At 43.3% G+C, this 19,657-nt stretch overlaps 2 protein-coding genes across 2 annotated transcripts in view; one reads left to right on the top strand and one right to left on the bottom strand.

Moving 5' to 3' along the window:
• The window catches only part of Nadk2 (NAD kinase 2, mitochondrial), a 98,255-nt gene that overhangs the window by 5,602 nt on the left and 72,996 nt on the right, over positions 1–19,657 (top strand). The window lies entirely within an intron of this gene.
• Positions 1–19,657, bottom strand: part of LOC139760396 (uncharacterized) — a 55,503-nt gene that overhangs the window by 19,526 nt on the left and 16,320 nt on the right. The gene's annotated exons all lie outside the window — the stretch shown is intronic.

Below are 19,657 nucleotides of genomic sequence, written 5' to 3'. Positions count from 1 at the left end.
GATAGCGATTACAAAAATCAACGAAGTGGATAAGAAATAAATGCGCTACACTTGAGTCCGGCAGATTGCACTCTGGGATTGTTATGTTACCCGTGAGGCTTGCACAGGCTCTCACAACATGGTAATGTGTTAAGGCGCTTCTCCCACTGAATGCCATGGCAGGAAGACTGTGTCCTGAATACGGTAGTTCATGTGGTGGGGGTGGCGTCCCTGAAACCTGACACCGATTCAGGTGGTGAGAAATCCAAACGCCAAGTTTGTAACAATATACATTTGACTATATATATATATATATATATATATATATATATATATATATATATATATATATATATTATTTTTTATTATATTTTGTCGCTGTCTCTCGCGTTACCGAGGTATCGCAAGGAAACAGACGAAAGAATGGCCCAACTCACCCACATACACATGTGTGTACATACACGTCTACACACGCACATATACATACCTATACATTTCAACGTATACATAGTTATACATACACAGACATATATATATATACACATGTACATAATTCACACTTGCTGCCTTTATTCATTCCCGTCGCCACCCCGCCAGACATGAAATGACACCCCCCTTCCCCCTGCACGCGCGCGAGGTAGCGCTAGGAAAGGACAACAAAGGCCACATTTGTTCACACTGAGTCTCTAGCTGTCATGTATAAAGCATCGAAACCATAGCTCCCTTTCCACATCCAGGCCCAACAAAACTTTCCATGGTTTACCCTAGACGCTTCACATGCCCTGGTTCATTCCGTTGACAGCACGTCGACCCCGGTATACCACATTGTTCCAGTTCACTCTATTCCTTGCACGCCTTTCACCCTCCTGCATGTTCAGGCCACGATCGCTCAAAATTTTTTCACTACATCGTTCCACCTCCAATTTGGTCTCCCACTTCTCGTTCCCTTTACCTCTGACACATATATTCTCTTTGTCAATCTTCCTCACTCATTCTCTCCATGTGACCATTTCAACACACCCTCTTCTGCTTTCTCAACCGCACTCTTTTTATTACCACACATCTCTCTCACTTTCATTACTTACTCGATCAAACCACTTCACACCACATATTTTCCTCAGACATCTCATTTCCAACACATCCACCCTCCTCCGAACAACCCTATATATAGCTCACGCCTCGCAACCATATAACATTGTTGGACCCAGTATTCCTTCAAACATACCCATTTTTGCTCTCGGAGACAACGTTCCTCGCTTTCCACACATTCTTCAACGCTCCCAGAACCTTTGCTCCCTCCTAAACCCTGTGACTCATTCCCGCTTCCATTGTTCCATCCGCTGCTAAGTCCACTCCCAGATATCTAAAACACTTCACTTCCTCCACTTTTCTCCATTTAAACTTACCTCCCAATGAACTTGTCCCTCAACCCTACTGAACCTAACAACCTTGCTCTTATTCACATTTACTCTCAACTTTCTTCTTTCACACACTTTACCAAATTCAGTCACCAACTTCTGCAGTTTCTCACCCGAATCAACTACAAGCACTGTATCATCAGCGAACAACAACTGACTCACTTCCCAAGCCCTCTCATCCACAACAGACTGCATACTTGCTCCTCTCGCCAAAAGTCTTGCATTCGCCTTCCTAACCACCACATCCGTAAACAAATTAAACAACCATGGAGACATCACGCTCCCCTGCCGCAAACTGACATTCACTGGGAACCAATCACTTTCCTCTGTTCTTACTCGTACACATGGCTTACATCCTTCGTAAAAACTTTTCACTGCTTCTAACAACTTACCTCCCACACAATATACTCTTAAAACCTTCCACAAAGCATCTCTATCAACCCTATCATATGCCTTCTCCAGATCAACAAATGCTACATAGAAATCCATCTGTTTTCTAAGTATTTCTCACATACATTCTTCAAAGCAAACACCCGATCCACACATCCTCTACCACATCTGAAACCACACTGCTCTTCCCCAATCTGATGCTCTGTACATGCCTTGACCCTCTCAATCAATACCCTCCAATTTAATTTCCCAGGAATACTCAACAAACTTATACCTCTGTGATTTGAACAATCACATTTATTCCCTTTGCCTTTGCACAATGGCACTATGCATGCATTCCGCCAATCCTCAGGCACTTCACCATGATCCATACATACATTGAATATCCTTACCAACAAATCAACAACACAGTCACCCCTTTTTTAAATAAATTCCGCTGCAATACTATCCAAACCCGCCGCCTTGCCGGCTTTCATCTTCCGCAAAGCTTTCACTACCTCTTCTCTGTTTACCAAATCATTCTCCTTGACCCTCTCACTTCCCACACCACCCCGACCAAAACACCCTATATCTGCCACTCTATCATCAAACACATTCAACAAACCTTCAAAATACTCACTCCATCTCCTTCTCACTTCATCACTACTTGTTATTACCTCCCCATTTGCCCCCTTCACCGATTTTCCCATTTGTTCTCTTGTCTTACGCACTTTATTTACCTTCTTCCAAATGATCATTTTATTCTCTCAAAAATTTAATGATACTCTCTCACCCCAACTCTCATTTGCCCTTTTTTCACCCCTTGCACCTTTCTCTTGACCTCCTGCCGCTTCCTTTTAGACATCTGCCAGTCATTTGCACTACTTCCCTGCAAAAATCGTCCAAACGCCTCTCTCTTCTCTTTCACTAACAATCTTACTTCTTTACCCTACCACTCACTACCCTTTCTAATCCTTGCCCACTCCCCTTACCTCACTTGCTCTCACCTTTTGCCATTCTGCACTCAATCTCTCACACAAATCTCCATTCCAAGCTCACTTACTCTCACCTCTCTCTTCTCCCTAACATTCTCTCCTTTTATCTGAAAACCTCTACAAATCTTCAATTTCGCCTCCACCAGATAGTGATCAAACATCCCTCCAGCTGCCCCTCTCAGCACATTAACATCCAAAAGTCTCTCTTTTACATGCCTATCTATTAACACGTTATCCAATAACACTCAATATCTAGCTGTCATGTGTAATGCACCGAAACTACAGCTCCCTATTCACATCCAGGTCACATAGACCTTTTTGTGGTATACCCTGACCACTTCACATGTCCTGGTTCGGTCCATTAACAGCACGTCGATCCCTGTATAACACATCGTTCCTGTTCACTCTATCCGGGGCATGCCTTTCACCCTCTTGCATGTTCAGGCCCCGATCGCTCAAAATCTTTTTCACTCCATCCTTCCACCTCCAATTTGGTCTTCCGTTCTTCTCGGTCACCCCATTTCTGAAGCATATATCCTCTTCTTTCTCTCCATATATCCCGAACTTTTCACCCTCTTCTGCTCTCTCAACCACCCCTCTTTTTATTACCACACATCTCTCTTACCCTTTCAGTACTTACTCGATCAACCCACCTCACACCACATATTGTCCTCAAAACATACCATTTCCAACACACCCACCCTCACTTGCACATCCTACTCTCTAGCCTCACATACACATAACATTGCTGGGACTACTGTAACTTCATATATAGCCATGTTTGCTCTCCGACACGACTTCTCGCTCCACAGATTCTCCAGTGTTCTTAGAACCTTCGCTCCTCCCCAACCTGTGACTCACTTTCGCTTTCATGGTTTCATTTGGTATATGACTGTGGTACAGGCGTTACCACAAGACTGTGGACTGTAATACAACAATACTGTGCATTGTCCCCTTGCTGTGCAACAATTACCCCCGATTTTTTTCTTCTACAAGGTACGTATTGTAATCATCTGTATAAGTTATACATACATGATTAGTGTGGTTGTAGGCAGACCAGGCATGACATCCACCCAGTAAACCAGTGCATCAAGGCTTGTTAACAGCTCATCAGTCCCCCCCGCCGCCCCCCCCCCCCCCACACACACACACCATGACAAAGGGGCACACAAAGGCGTAACCAACTCACATAATGACCCGGAGAGGGCTGGTGTTAGCAGCACTTGTACAGAGAAGCGTAACGTTTAACACGCCACCAGGGGGCACTCAAACGTTACACCATCATCAACAATGATACAGATTACATAATACGGTACTTAGAAACGTGTTATACTGTACGGCAGAGGTACAGGTTACACCATCATGAGCAAGGATGGCTACACAAGTTACACCCTACTGTAAGATGGTAGTTGTGGGTCTGAGACGTGGTTGATGAAATTCTGACCAAGTATTAGTTAGATAATGAGGATGGGATACAGGGAAAGAATGTCTCAACAGGAATATTGTCTAGAGGTAATTAGCTGCAGCAGGAACCTGAGTTTGAGAAGGAAGAGGAAGTTGACGAGGTGACATCGTTGCTAAGCTATCGTCGACAGAGTCCTACGTTAGAACAATACAAAAGACGATATTCTTCTGGCTGATATTACAGTAGCATTTAAGTATAATCATAAGAAAACGTTCAGAAAGCTCCTCATAACTTGCATTAGGCCAAAATTAGAATATGTTTCTCAGGTTTGGTCAGCGCACCGGAAGTTGCTCAAAGAACTGAGTGTAGATCCACAAATGGGCAACAAGGATGGAACCGACATTAAGGGAGCTGAGTTATAGGGAGAGGTGAGAGGTTTTACATTTATCCCCAATGTCGGAGAGGAGTTAGGAGTGACTTGATCACAATTTTATTTTCAATCAGCTTATAGATATAGATGATGAACAGTTCTTCGAAAGACGCTGCGATAGAATAACCTGGGCTGTATTATGATGCTGTATGATACTGAATGAGTGTGATAAACTGAATGAAATAGTAAATGTGGACAAGGCACCAGTTTACATACATAAACATACACATACATAGACATATATACACAAGTACATATCCATACTTGCTTGCCTTCATCCATTCCTGTCGCTACCCCGCCACACAGGAAATAGCATCGCTACCCCCTGCTTCATCAAGGTAGCGCCAAGAAAACAGACAAAAAAGGCCACATTGGTTCACACTCAGTCTCTAGCTGTCATGGATAATGCACCGAAACCACAGCTCCCTTTCCCTATCCAGGCCCCACTGACCTTTCCATGGTTTTCCTAAGACGCTTCACATATTGGGATAGGGGAGGAAGAATACTCCCAACGTATTCCCTGCGTGTCATGGTAGGCGACTAAGGGGTGGGTTGGGGGGTGGGTGGGGGTGGGGGGGGGGGGGGGGCGGAAACCCTCCCCTCCCGTTTTTCATTTTCCAAAAGAAGGAACAGAGCTGGTGGCCAAATGAGGATATTCCCTCTAAGGCGCAGCCCTGTGTTTTTAAACGCTACTTCGTTAACGCGGGAAATAACCAATATATATATATATATATATATATATATATATATATATATATATATATATATATATATATATATATATATATATATATATTTATTTATTTATTTATTTATTCATTATTTTGCTTACGCTGTCTCCGCGTTAGCGAGGTAGCGCAAGGAAACAGACGAAAGAATGACCCAACCCACCCACATACACGGTCCATACACCAATAACATCTTATACATCCACTATAATATATATAATATAATATATATATTATATATACTATAATAATAATATATATATATACACACATGTACATAATTCACACTGTCTGCCTTTATTCATTCCCATCTCCACCCCGCCACACATGAAATACAACCCCCTCCCCCTCATGTGTGCGAGGTAGCTCTAGGAAAAGACAACAAAGACCACATTACGTATTCACACTCAGAACACTTTCAATGGTTTACCCCATACGTTCACATGCCCTGGTTAAATCCACTAACAGCACGTCGACCCCGGTATACCACATCGTTTCAATTCCCTCTATTCCTTGCACGCCTTTCCACCCTCCTGTATGTTCAGGCCCGATCACTCAAAATCTTTTTCAATCCATCGTTTCCACCTCCAATTTGGTCTCCCACTTCTCGTTCCCTTTACCTCTGACACATATATTCTCTTTGTCAATCTTCCTCACTCATTCTCTCCATGTGACCATTTCAACACACCCTCTTCTGCTTTCTCAACCGCACTCTTTTTATTACCACACATCTCTCTCACTTTCATTACTTACTCTATCAAACCACTTCACACCACATATTTTCCTCAGACATCTCATTTCCAACACATCCACCCTCCTCCGAACAACCCTATATATAGCTCACGCCTCGCAACCATATAACATTGTTGGACCCAGTATTCCTTCAAACATACCCATTTTTGCTCTCGGAGACAACGTTCCTCGCTTTCCACACATTCTTCAACGCTCCCAGAACCTTTGCTCCCTCCTAAACCCTGTGACTCATTCCCGCTTCCATTGTTCCATCCGCTGCTAAGTCCACTCCCAGATATCTAAAACACTTCACTTCCTCCACTTTTCTCCATTTAAACTTACCTCCCAATGAACTTGTCCCTCAACCCTACTGAACCTAACAACCTTGCTCTTATTCACATTTACTCTCAACTTTCTTCTTTCACACACTTTACCAAATTCAGTCACCAACTTCTGCAGTTTCTCACCCGAATCAACTACAAGCACTGTATCATCAGCGAACAACAACTGACTCACTTCCCAAGCCCTCTCATCCACAACAGACTGCATACTTGCTCCTCTCGCCAAAAGTCTTGCATTCGCCTTCCTAACCACCACATCCGTAAACAAATTAAACAACCATGGAGACATCACGCTCCCCTGCCGCAAACTGACATTCACTGGGAACCAATCACTTTCCTCTGTTCTTACTCGTACACATGGCTTACATCCTTCGTAAAAACTTTTCACTGCTTCTAACAACTTACCTCCCACACAATATACTCTTAAAACCTTCCACAAAGCATCTCTATCAACCCTATCATATGCCTTCTCCAGATCAACAAATGCTACATAGAAATCCATCTGTTTTCTAAGTATTTCTCACATACATTCTTCAAAGCAAACACCCGATCCACACATCCTCTACCACATCTGAAACCACACTGCTCTTCCCCAATCTGATGCTCTGTACATGCCTTGACCCTCTCAATCAATACCCTCCAATTTAATTTCCCAGGAATACTCAACAAACTTATACCTCTGTGATTTGAACAATCACATTTATTCCCTTTGCCTTTGCACAATGGCACTATGCATGCATTCCGCCAATCCTCAGGCACTTCACCATGATCCATACATACATTGAATATCCTTACCAACAAATCAACAACACAGTCACCCCTTTTTTAAATAAATTCCGCTGCAATACTATCCAAACCCGCCGCCTTGCCGGCTTTCATCTTCCGCAAAGCTTTCACTACCTCTTCTCTGTTTACCAAATCATTCTCCTTGACCCTCTCACTTCCCACACCACCCCGACCAAAACACCCTATATCTGCCACTCTATCATCAAACACATTCAACAAACCTTCAAAATACTCACTCCATCTCCTTCTCACTTCATCACTACTTGTTATTACCTCCCCATTTGCCCCCTTCACCGATTTTCCCATTTGTTCTCTTGTCTTACGCACTTTATTTACCTTCTTCCAAATGATCATTTTATTCTCTCAAAAATTTAATGATACTCTCTCACCCCAACTCTCATTTGCCCTTTTTTCACCCCTTGCACCTTTCTCTTGACCTCCTGCCGCTTCCTTTTAGACATCTGCCAGTCATTTGCACTACTTCCCTGCAAAAATCGTCCAAACGCCTCTCTCTTCTCTTTCACTAACAATCTTACTTCTTTACCCTACCACTCACTACCCTTTCTAATCCTTGCCCACTCCCCTTACCTCACTTGCTCTCACCTTTTGCCATTCTGCACTCAATCTCTCACACAAATCTCCATTCCAAGCTCACTTACTCTCACCTCTCTCTTCTCCCTAACATTCTCTCCTTTTATCTGAAAACCTCTACAAATCTTCAATTTCGCCTCCACCAGATAGTGATCAAACATCCCTCCAGCTGCCCCTCTCAGCACATTAACATCCAAAAGTCTCTCTTTTACATGCCTATCTATTAACACGTTATCCAATAACACTCAATATCTAGCTGTCATGTGTAATGCACCGAAACTACAGCTCCCTATTCACATCCAGGTCACATAGACCTTTTTGTGGTATACCCTGACCACTTCACATGTCCTGGTTCGGTCCATTAACAGCACGTCGATCCCTGTATAACACATCGTTCCTGTTCACTCTATCCGGGGCATGCCTTTCACCCTCTTGCATGTTCAGGCCCCGATCGCTCAAAATCTTTTTCACTCCATCCTTCCACCTCCAATTTGGTCTTCCGTTCTTCTCGGTCACCCCATTTCTGAAGCATATATCCTCTTCTTTCTCTCCATATATCCCGAACTTTTCACCCTCTTCTGCTCTCTCAACCACCCCTCTTTTTATTACCACACATCTCTCTTACCCTTTCAGTACTTACTCGATCAACCCACCTCACACCACATATTGTCCTCAAAACATACCATTTCCAACACACCCACCCTCACTTGCACATCCTACTCTCTAGCCTCACATACACATAACATTGCTGGGACTACTGTAACTTCATATATAGCCATGTTTGCTCTCCGACACGACTTCTCGCTCCACAGATTCTCCAGTGTTCTTAGAACCTTCGCTCCTCCCCAACCTGTGACTCACTTTCGCTTTCATGGTTTCATTTGGTATATGACTGTGGTACAGGCGTTACCACAAGACTGTGGACTGTAATACAACAATACTGTGCATTGTCCCCTTGCTGTGCAACAATTACCCCCGATTTTTTTCTTCTACAAGGTACGTATTGTAATCATCTGTATAAGTTATACATACATGATTAGTGTGGTTGTAGGCAGACCAGGCATGACATCCACCCAGTAAACCAGTGCATCAAGGCTTGTTAACAGCTCATCAGTCCCCCCCGCCTCCCCCCCCCCCCCACACACACACACCATGACAAAGGGGCACACAAAGGCGTAACCAACTCACATAATGACCCGGAGAGGGCTGGTGTTAGCAGCACTTGTACAGAGAAGCGTAACGTTTAACACGCCACCAGGGGGCACTCAAACGTTACACCATCATCAACAATGATACAGATTACATAATACGGTACTTAGAAACGTGTTATACTGTACGGCAGAGGTACAGGTTACACCATCATGAGCAAGGATGGCTACACAAGTTACACCCTACTGTAAGATGGTAGTTGTGGGTCTGAGACGTGGTTGATGAAATTCTGACCAAGTATTAGTTAGATAATGAGGATGGGATACAGGGAAAGAATGTCTCAACAGGAATATTGTCTAGAGGTAATTAGCTGCAGCAGGAACCTGAGTTTGAGAAGGAAGAGGAAGTTGACGAGGTGACATCGTTGCTAAGCTATCGTCGACAGAGTCCTACGTTAGAACAATACAAAAGACGATATTCTTCTGGCTGATATTACAGTAGCATTTAAGTATAATCATAAGAAAACGTTCAGAAAGCTCCTCATAACTTGCATTAGGCCAAAATTAGAATATGTTTCTCAGGTTTGGTCAGCGCACCGGAAGTTGCTCAAAGAACTGAGTGTAGATCCACAAATGGGCAACAAGGATGGAACCGACATTAAGGGAGCTGAGTTATAGGGAGAGGTGAGAGGTTTTACATTTATCCCCAATGTCGGAGAGGAGTTAGGAGTGACTTGATCACAATTTTATTTTCAATCAGCTTATAGATATAGATGATGAACAGTTCTTCGAAAGACGCTGCGATAGAATAACCTGGGCTGTATTATGATGCTGTATGATACTGAATGAGTGTGATAAACTGAATGAAATAGTAAATGTGGACAAGGCACCAGTTTACATACATAAACATACACATACATAGACATATATACACAAGTACATATCCATACTTGCTTGCCTTCATCCATTCCTGTCGCTACCCCGCCACACAGGAAATAGCATCGCTACCCCCTGCTTCATCAAGGTAGCGCCAAGAAAACAGACAAAAAAGGCCACATTGGTTCACACTCAGTCTCTAGCTGTCATGGATAATGCACCGAAACCACAGCTCCCTTTCCCTATCCAGGCCCCACTGACCTTTCCATGGTTTTCCTAAGACGCTTCACATATTGGGATAGGGGAGGAAGAATACTCCCAACGTATTCCCTGCGTGTCATGGTAGGCGACTAAGGGGTGGGTTGGGGGGTGGGTGGGGGGGGGGGGGGGGGGGGCGGAAACCCTCCCCTCCCGTTTTTCATTTTCCAAAAGAAGGAACAGAGCTGGTGGCCAAATGAGGATATTCCCTCTAAGGCGCAGCCCTGTGTTTTTAACGCTACTTCGTTAACGCGGGAAATAACCAATATATATATATATATATATATATATATATATATATATATATATATATATATATATATATATATATATATATATATATATGTATATATATATTTATTTATTTATTTATTTATTCATTTATTTTGCTTTATCGCTGTCTCCCGCGTTAGCGAGGTAGCGCAAGGAAACAGACGAAAGAATGACCCAACCCACCCACATACACGTCCATACACGCAAATATACATACTTATACATCTCAACGTATATATATATATATATATATATATATATATATATATATATATATATATATATATATATATATATATATATACACACATGTACATAATTCACACTGTCTGCCTTTATTCATTCCCATCTCCACCCCGCCACACATGAAATAACAACCCCCTCCCCCTCATGTGTGCGAGGTAGCTCTAGGAAAAGACAACAAAGACCACATTCGTTCACACTCAGAACTTTCAATGGTTTACCCCATACGGTTCACATGCCCTGGTTCAATCCACTAACAGCACGTCGACCCCGGTATACCACATCGTTTCAATTCCCTCTATTCCTTGCACGCCTTTCCCCCTCCTGTATGTTCAGGCCCCGATCACTCAAAATCTTTTTCAATCCATCTTTCCACCTCCAATTTGGTCTCCCACTTCTCCTCGTTCCCTCCTATTCTGACACATATATCCTCTTGGTCAATCTTTCTTCACTCATTCTCTCCATGTGACCAAACCATTTCAAAACACCCTCTTCTGCTCTCTTAACCACACTCTTTTTATTACCACACATCTCTCTTACCCTATTATCACTTACTCGATCCAACCACCTCACACCACATATTGTCCTCAAACATCTCATTTCCAGCACATCCACCCTTCTCCGCACAACTCTATCCATAGCCCATGCCTCGCAACCATACAACATTGTTGGGACCACTATTCCTTCAAACATAGCCATTTTTGCTTTCCGAGATAATGTTCTGGATTTCCATACATTCTTCAACGCTCCCAGAATTTTCGCCCCCTCCCCCACCCTATGATTCACTTCCGCTTCCATGGTTCCATCCACTGCCAAATCCACTCCCAGATATCTTAAACACTTCACTTCCTCCAGTTTTTCTCCATTCAAACTTACCTCCCAATTGACTTGACCCTGAACCCTACTGTACCTAATAACCTTGCTCTTATTCACATTTACTCTCAACTTTCTTCTTTCACACACTTTACCAAACTTAGTCACCAGCTTCTACAGTCTCTCACATGAATCTGCCACCAGCGCTGTATCATCAGCGAACAACAACTGACTCGCTTCCCAAGCTCTCTCATCCACAAAAGACTGCATTCTTGCCCCTCTTTCGAAAACTCTTGCATTCACCTCCGTAACAACCCCATCCATAAACAAATTAAACAACATGGGGACATCACACACCCATGCCACAAACCTACATTCACTGAGAACCAATCACTTTCCTCTCTTCCTACACGTACACATGCCTTACATCCTTGATAAAAACTTTTCACTGCTTCTAACAACGTGCCTCCCACACCATATATTCTTAATACCTTCCACAGAGCATCTCTATCAACTCTATCATATGCCATCTCCAGATCCATAAATGCTACATACAAATCCATTTGCTTTTCTAAGTATTTCTCACATACATTCTTCAAAGCAAATACCTGATCCACACATCCTCTACCACTTCTGAAACCATACTGATCTTCCCCAATCTGATGATCTGTACATGCCTTCACCCTCTCAATCAATATCCTCCCATATAATTTCCCAGGAACACTCAACAAACTCATACCTCTGTAATTTGAACACTCACCTTTGTCCCCTTTGCCTTTGTACAGTGGCACTATGCAAGCATTCTGCCAATCCTCAGGCACCTCACCTTGAATCAGACATGCATTAAATAACCTTACCAACCAGTCAACAATACAGTCACCCGCTTTTTTAATAAATTTCCACTGCAATGCCATCCAAACCCGCTGCCTTGCCGGCTTTCATCTTCCACAAAGCTTTTACTACCTCTTCTCTGTTTACCAAATAATTTTCCCTAACCCTCTCACTTTGCACACCACCTCGACCAAAACACCCTATATCTGCCACTCTATCATCAAACACATTCAACAAACCTTTAAAATACTCACTCCATCTCCTTCTCACACCACCACTACTTGTTATCACCTCCCCATTAGCCCCCTTCACTGAAGTTCCCATTTGTTCCCTTGTCTTTCGCACTTTATTTACCTCCTTCCAGAACATCTTTTTATTCTTCCTAAAATTTAATGATACTCTCTCAACCCAACTCTCAGTTGCCCTCTTTTTCACCTCTTGCACCTTTCTCTTGACCCCCTGCCTCTTTCTTTTATACATCTCCCAGTCATTTGCATTTTTTCCCTGCAAAAATCGTCCAAATGCCTCTCTCTTCTCTTTCACTAATAATCTTACTTCTTCATCCCACCACTCACTATCCTTTTTAATCTGCCCACCTCCCACGCTTTTCATGCCACAAGCATCTTTTGCGCAAGCCATCACTGCTTCCCTAAGTACATCTTATTCCTCCCGCACTCCCCTTACCTCCTTTGTTCTCACCTTTTTCCATTCTGTGCTCAGTCTCTCCTGGTACTTCCTCACACAAGTCTCCTTTCCAAGCTCACTTACTATCGCCACTCTCTTCACCCCAACATTCTCTCTTCTTTTCTGAAAACCTCTACATATATGTATATATATATATATATATATATATATATATATATATATATATATATATATATATATATATATATATATATATATATATTATCCCTGGGGATAGGGGAGAAAGAATACTTCCCACGTATTCCCTGCGTGTCGTAGAAGGCGACTAAAAGGGAAGGGAGCGGGGGGGCTGGAAATCCTCCCCTCTTGTTCTTTTTTTAATTTTCCAAAAGAAGGAACAGAGAAGGGGGCCAGGTGAGGATGTTCCCTCAGAGGCCCAGTCTTCTGTTCTTAACGCTACCTTGCTGATGCGGGAAATGGCGAATATTCAAAAAAGTATATATATATATATATATATATATATATATATATATATATATATATATATATATATATATATATATATATATATATATATGTATATATATATGGGAGCAGCTGAATGAGTGTGTTAGTGGTTTTGATGCACGAGACCAGGTTATAGTGATGGGTGATTTGAATGCAAAGGTGAGTAATGTGGCAGTTGAGGGAATGATTAGTATACATGGGGTGTTCAGTGTTGTAAATGGAAATGGTGAAGAGCTTGTAGATTTATGTGCTGAAAAAGGACTGGTGATTGGGAATACCTGGTTTAAAAAGCGAGATATAATAAGTATACGTATGTAAGTAGGAGAGATGGCCAGAGAGCGTTATTGGATTACGTGTTAATTGACAGGCGCGCGAAAGAGAGACTTTTCGATGTTAATGTGCTGAGAGGTGCAACTGGAGGGATGTCTGATCATTATCTTGTGGAGGCTAAGGTGAAGATTTGTATGGGTTTTCAGAAAAGAAGAGTGAATGTTGGGGTGAAGAGGGTGGTGAGAGTAAGTGAGCTTGGGAAGGAGACTTGTGTGAGGAAGTACCAGGAGAGACTGAGTACAGAACGGAAAAAGGTGAGAACAATGGAAGTAAGGGGAGTGGGGGAAGAATGGGATGTGCTTAGGGAATCAGTGATGGATTGCGCAAAAGATGCTTGTGGCATGAGAAGAGTGGGAGGTGGGTTGATTAGAAAGGGTAGTGAGTGGTGGGATGAAGAAGTAAGATTATTAGTGAAAGAGAAGAGAGAGGCATTTGGACGATTTTTGCAGGGAAAAAATGCAATTGAGAGGGAGATGTATAAAAGAAAGAGACAGGAGGTCAAGAGAAAGGTGCAAGAGGTGAAAAAGAGGGCAAATGAGAGTTGGGGTGAGAGAGTATCATTAGATTTTAGGGAGAATAAAAAGATGTTCTGGAAGGAGGTAAATAAAGTGCGTAAGATAAGGGAGCAAATGGGAACTTCAGTGAAGGGCGCAAATGGGGAGTTGATAACAAGTAGTGGTGATGTGAGAAGGAGATGGAGTATTTTGAAGGTTTGTTGAATGTGTTTGATGATAGAGTGGCAGATATAGGGTGTTTTGGTCGAGGTGGTGTGCAAAGTGAGAGGGTTAGGGAAAATGATTTGGTAAACAGAGAAGAGGTAGTAAAAGCTTTGCGGATGATGAAAGCCGGCAAGGCAGCAGGTTTGGATGGTATTGCAGTGGAATTTATTAAAAAAGGGGGTGACTGTATTGTTGACTGGTTGGTAAGGTTATTTAATGTATGTATGACTCATGGTGAGGTGCCTGAGAATTGGCGGAATGCGTGCATAGTGCCATTGTACAAAGGCAAAGGGGATAAGAGTGAGTGCTCAAATTACAGAGGTATAAGTTTGTTGAGTATTCCTGGTAAATTATATGGGAGGGTATTGATTGAGAGGGTGAAGGCATGTACAGAGCATCAGATTGGGGAAGAGCAGTGTGGTTTCAGAAGTGGTAGAGGATGTGTGGATCAGGTGTTTGCTTTGAAGAATGTATGTGAGAAATACTTAGAAAAGCAAATGGATTTGTATGTAGCATTTATGGATCTGGAGAAGGCATATGATAGAAATGATAGAGATGCTCTGTGGAAGGTATTAAGAATATATGGTGTGGGAGGCAAGTTGTTAGAAGTAGTGAAAAGTTTTTATCAAGGATGTAAGGCATGTGTAAGTGTAGGAAGAGAGGAAAGTGATTGGTTCTCAGTGAATGTAGGTTTGCGGCAGGGGTGTGTGATGTCTCCATGGTTGTTTAATTTGTTTATGGATGGGGTTGTTAGGGAGGTGAATGCAAGAGTTTTGGGAAGAGGGGCAAGTATGAAGTCTGTTGGGGATGAGAGAGCTTGGGAAGTGAGTCAGTTGTTGTTCGCTGATGATACAGCGCTGGTGGCTGATTCATGTGAGAAACTGCAGAAGCTGGTGACTGAGTTTGGTAAAGTGTGTGAAAGAAGAAAGTTAAGAGTAAATGTGAATAAGAGCAAGGTTATTAGGTACAGTAGGGTTGAGGGTCAAGGCAATTGGGAGGTAAGTTTGAATGGAGAAAAACTGGAGGAAGTAAAATGTTTTAGATATCTGGGAGTGGATCTGGCAGCGGATGGAACCATGGAAGCGGAAGTGGATCATAGGGTGGGGGAGGGGGCGAAAATCCTGGGAGCCTTGAAGAATGTGTGGAAGTCGAGAACATTATCTCGGAAAGCAAAAATGGGTATGTTTGAAGGAACAGTGGTTCCAACAATGTTGTATGGTTGCGATGCGTGGGCTATGGATAGAGTTGTGCGCAGGAGGGTGGATGTGCTGGAAATGAGGTGCTTGAGGACAATGTGTGGTGTGAGGTGGTTTGATCGAGTAAGTAACGTAAGGGTAAGAGAGATGTGTGGAAATAAAAAGAGTGTTTTGAAATGGTTTGGGCACATGGAGAGAATGAGTGAGGAAAGATTGACCAAGAGGATATATGTGTCGGAGGTGGAGGGAACGATGAGAAGTGGGAGACCAAATTGGAGGTGGAAAGATGGAGTGAAAAAGATTTTGTGTGATCGGGGCCTGAACATGCAGGAGGGTGAAAGGAGGGCAAGGAATAGAGTGAATTGGATCGATGTGGAATATCGGGGTTGACGTGCTGTCAGTGGATTGAATCAGCGCATGTGAAGCGTCTAGGGTTAACCATGGAAAGCTGTGTGGGGCCTGGATGTGGAAAGGGAGCTGTGGTTTCGGACATTATTGCATGACAGCTAGAGACTGAGTGTGAACGAATGGGGCCTTTGTTGTCTTTTCCTAGCGCTACCTCGCACACATGAGGGGGGAGGGGGATGGTATTCCATGTGTGGCGAGGTGGCGACGGGAATGAATAAAGGCAGATAGTGTGAATTGTGTGCATGGGTATATATGTATGTGTCTGTGTGTGTACATATATGTGTACATTGAGATGTATAGGTGTGTATATTTGCGTGTGTGGACGTGTATGGGAAACAGATATATATATATATATATATATATATATATATATATATATATATATATATATATATATATATATATATATATATATCATAAAAGGTTAAGAGATGGGGAAAACGGTTGGTAAAATATAACTCTGCCCATTAGGGAGAGACAGTAAATTCACGCACATTGATGTCCTGCCTCTTAGTGCTTCCTCCTCACCCTTACCAATTTAACTTCCCCCCTCCCCCTTCCCCCCTCGTACTATGGGGCACGTGCACCCCCCTGGTGGTCTCCCCCTCTCCCCTCATCATTCCTAGTGAAACGCTCAATAAATCCCTCACTCCTTTAATACACCCGGGCTTAACCCGCTGTAGCCAACTGCCACTCACTGGAAAAGTTTTTTCAGCCTATTTCAAGCAGAAGTGTGTGTCCTTGGCCCGCTGTGGGCGGCGCGAGCAGGTCTGCTTTAAGAGGCTGCCTGCTTGGCAACTGGAGGCCTCGGTGACCCAAGCTAAAATCACGATAATTATCCTGCCGAGCCACACACCTTTGTCCAAGGTTTTTGACATCACTGAAATATATGCATTTGCCAGTTGGCAAAGTAATGCGATCGTCGGATGATTAATTGCAAAATAAAGTTGCATGATTTAAAGTTGCATGATTTAAAGTTGCATGAGAGCGACGACACGTGGAGGCAAACTCACGGCTCACGACCCCGATAACGAGACCCTTGCAACACGCCCATAGTATCAAATGTAAAAATTTTCCTAACATGAGGAAAGAAGTCGAAAATACCCTGACGATTACTACATGTGACTACATAGAGGTGTGAGGGTACAGAGCCGAGAGTGGGTGAGGGGATGATGGAGGGAGTGGTGGAGGCAGCTGTTGCTAGGTCAGCCGGTGTCGTACTCTAGTGGTCCAGCTCACCCACTCACGACCCGACATTTTAATTAACGCCGCTGCAACACTGGCTTTACGTATATGAAATTATATATTATTGGACATGATAGTGAATCATTAATTATGTAATAAACCAGAACCATATCGTATATAATGATGTTCATTATTTCAATGTAAACCGTAAAGATAAATTATCCAGACAGTTACATTCAATCAGTTTTATATATATATATATATATATATATATATATATATATATATATATATATATATATATATATATATATATATATATATATAAGAAATAAAGCAGGTATTATTTCATGCTTGGCAGAAAGTATATACAATGAATATTCATCATAAAAGTAACAAAGCTTCCGTGGTATAGTGGTTAGCGTTCTGAGCATAACGCATTGAGTAGTGGGTTGCCCAAGGTCGAGCGCACACGTACGAATCTTGGTTTAGGCAATATGTCCACAGTCAACCCAACTCTTCATCTACCTGCAGGGCTTGGTCAGTAAAATGGGTAGCTAGCACAGGTTAGGTGAGGTCAGTTACACATCAAGATGCTGTAGGTAAAGCACTCCCTGTAAATGTTGTCCACAGAAAATGATCAACACTTTCTTCAAGATGCAGGACTTACACCCACCAGAAATACCCATCACTTAGGGAAAGAGTAATGATCATATTGGCAGTAATTCAGTGTGCACGACGTGACGGCCCTTGAGAATGATAGTGTGACCTTTGACCTAGCCCTTATGGGTCAGATCAAAGGCCAGATCATCATGGGCAGAGGTCGTGTTGACGGGGTAACACTGTTCAGAAGGAAATAAATAAAGTGGAGAGGCATGGACTCCCCCTGCCCCGCTCCCTCCCGTGGAGGATAGGCAAGCTGGCGGTGTCCAAGACAGTGTTCGTCCTTCACTGTTTAGTAAAGTATCAACCAGCCTCCCTCCCTGTGTCAGTGAGAATCACGTCCCTGGACATGGACACTCCTGCAGACCATGTCCCTGGACATAGACACCTCTGGAGAGAGCCATATCCCAGGACATGGTTACAGTAGACCAGGACATGGTTACAGTAGACCAGGACATGGTTACAGTAGACCAGGTAACTTGAGCAGTGGGCAGGTTAGGCCGGTCACGGGTGTGTTGCTTTACCCCGGCCCAAGCGACACACACATCTACACCAATGGAGAAGGATGAATGGCCGCGCGTCCTGTGTCTCCTCACCCACAAATATGGAGTCCGCGGCGCTCTCCTCCGCCTGAGTTTGGTTAATCTATCAAGGATAGATACTCAAAATCTGGCATATCTTGACATGGAGTTTTGACTTCAGCTTCGTATACCATAATAACATCCCAGCTACGATGTCTTGCTTAGCTTCATGTACATTCCATCATCACCCAGCAACATGCAAACATCGCCAGTAATGACTGGCTAATCGCCGATGTGACCGAGTTTCCCTGACCAGCGGCTGATGATTAGGCCACAGTCGGCCCTTGACTGGAAGAGTCTATGTGCGTGTCCCTTGCCCCGTGGGTGAGTGTTGGAAGCTGGACCATGTAGCACCATGTGGGCCCCTGACCTCCCCTTGAGCCTCTCCGAGCAATATTGTGGTGGGTAGTGAGAGTGATGACAATGATGTGGTAATGTTCAGTACATAATGTTATGGTACTGGTGATGGAGGCGGTGTAGTGGTGGAGGTAGTGGTTATGACGTGGGTGGTTCACTGATGATAATGATGGAATTGCATCGATCGCAGTGGTGGTTGTAACCTGACTGTGATGGTTGTGGTGGCTGTAACCTGACTGATGGTTGTGGTGGTTATAATCCGACTGTGATGGTTGTGGTGGTTGTAACCTGACTGATGGTTGTGGTGGTTATAATCCGACTGTGATGGTTGTGGTGGTTGTAACCTGACTGATGGTTGTGGTGGTTATAATCCGACTGTGATGGTTGTGGTGGTTGTAACCTGACTGTGATGGTTGTGGTGGTTATAATCCGACTGTGATGGTTGTGGTGCTTGTAACCTGACTGTGATGGTTGTGGTGGTTGTAACCTGACTGTGATGGTTGTGGTGGTTATAATCCGACTGTGATGGTTGTGGTGCTTGTAACCTGACTGTGATGGTTGTGGTGGTTGTAACCTGACTGTGATGGTTGTGGTGCTTGTAACCTGACTGTGATGGTTGTGGTGGCTTGTAACCTGACTGTGATGGTTGTGGTGGTTATAATCCGACTGTGATGGTTGTGGTGCTTGTAACCTGACTGTGATGGTTGTGGTGGTTGTAACCTGACTGTGATGGTTGTGGTGGTTATAATCCGACTGTGATGGTTGTGGTGCTTGTAACCTGACTGTGATGGTTGTGGTGGTTGTAACCTGACTGTGATGGTTGTGGTGGTTATAATCCGACTGTGATGGT

Source organism: Panulirus ornatus, chromosome 36 (genome assembly GCF_036320965.1).
Source record: "Panulirus ornatus isolate Po-2019 chromosome 36, ASM3632096v1, whole genome shotgun sequence".
NCBI classification, from domain to species: Eukaryota; Metazoa; Arthropoda; class Malacostraca; order Decapoda; family Palinuridae; genus Panulirus; species Panulirus ornatus.
This window is presented reverse-complemented; position numbering and strand designations above follow the sequence as displayed.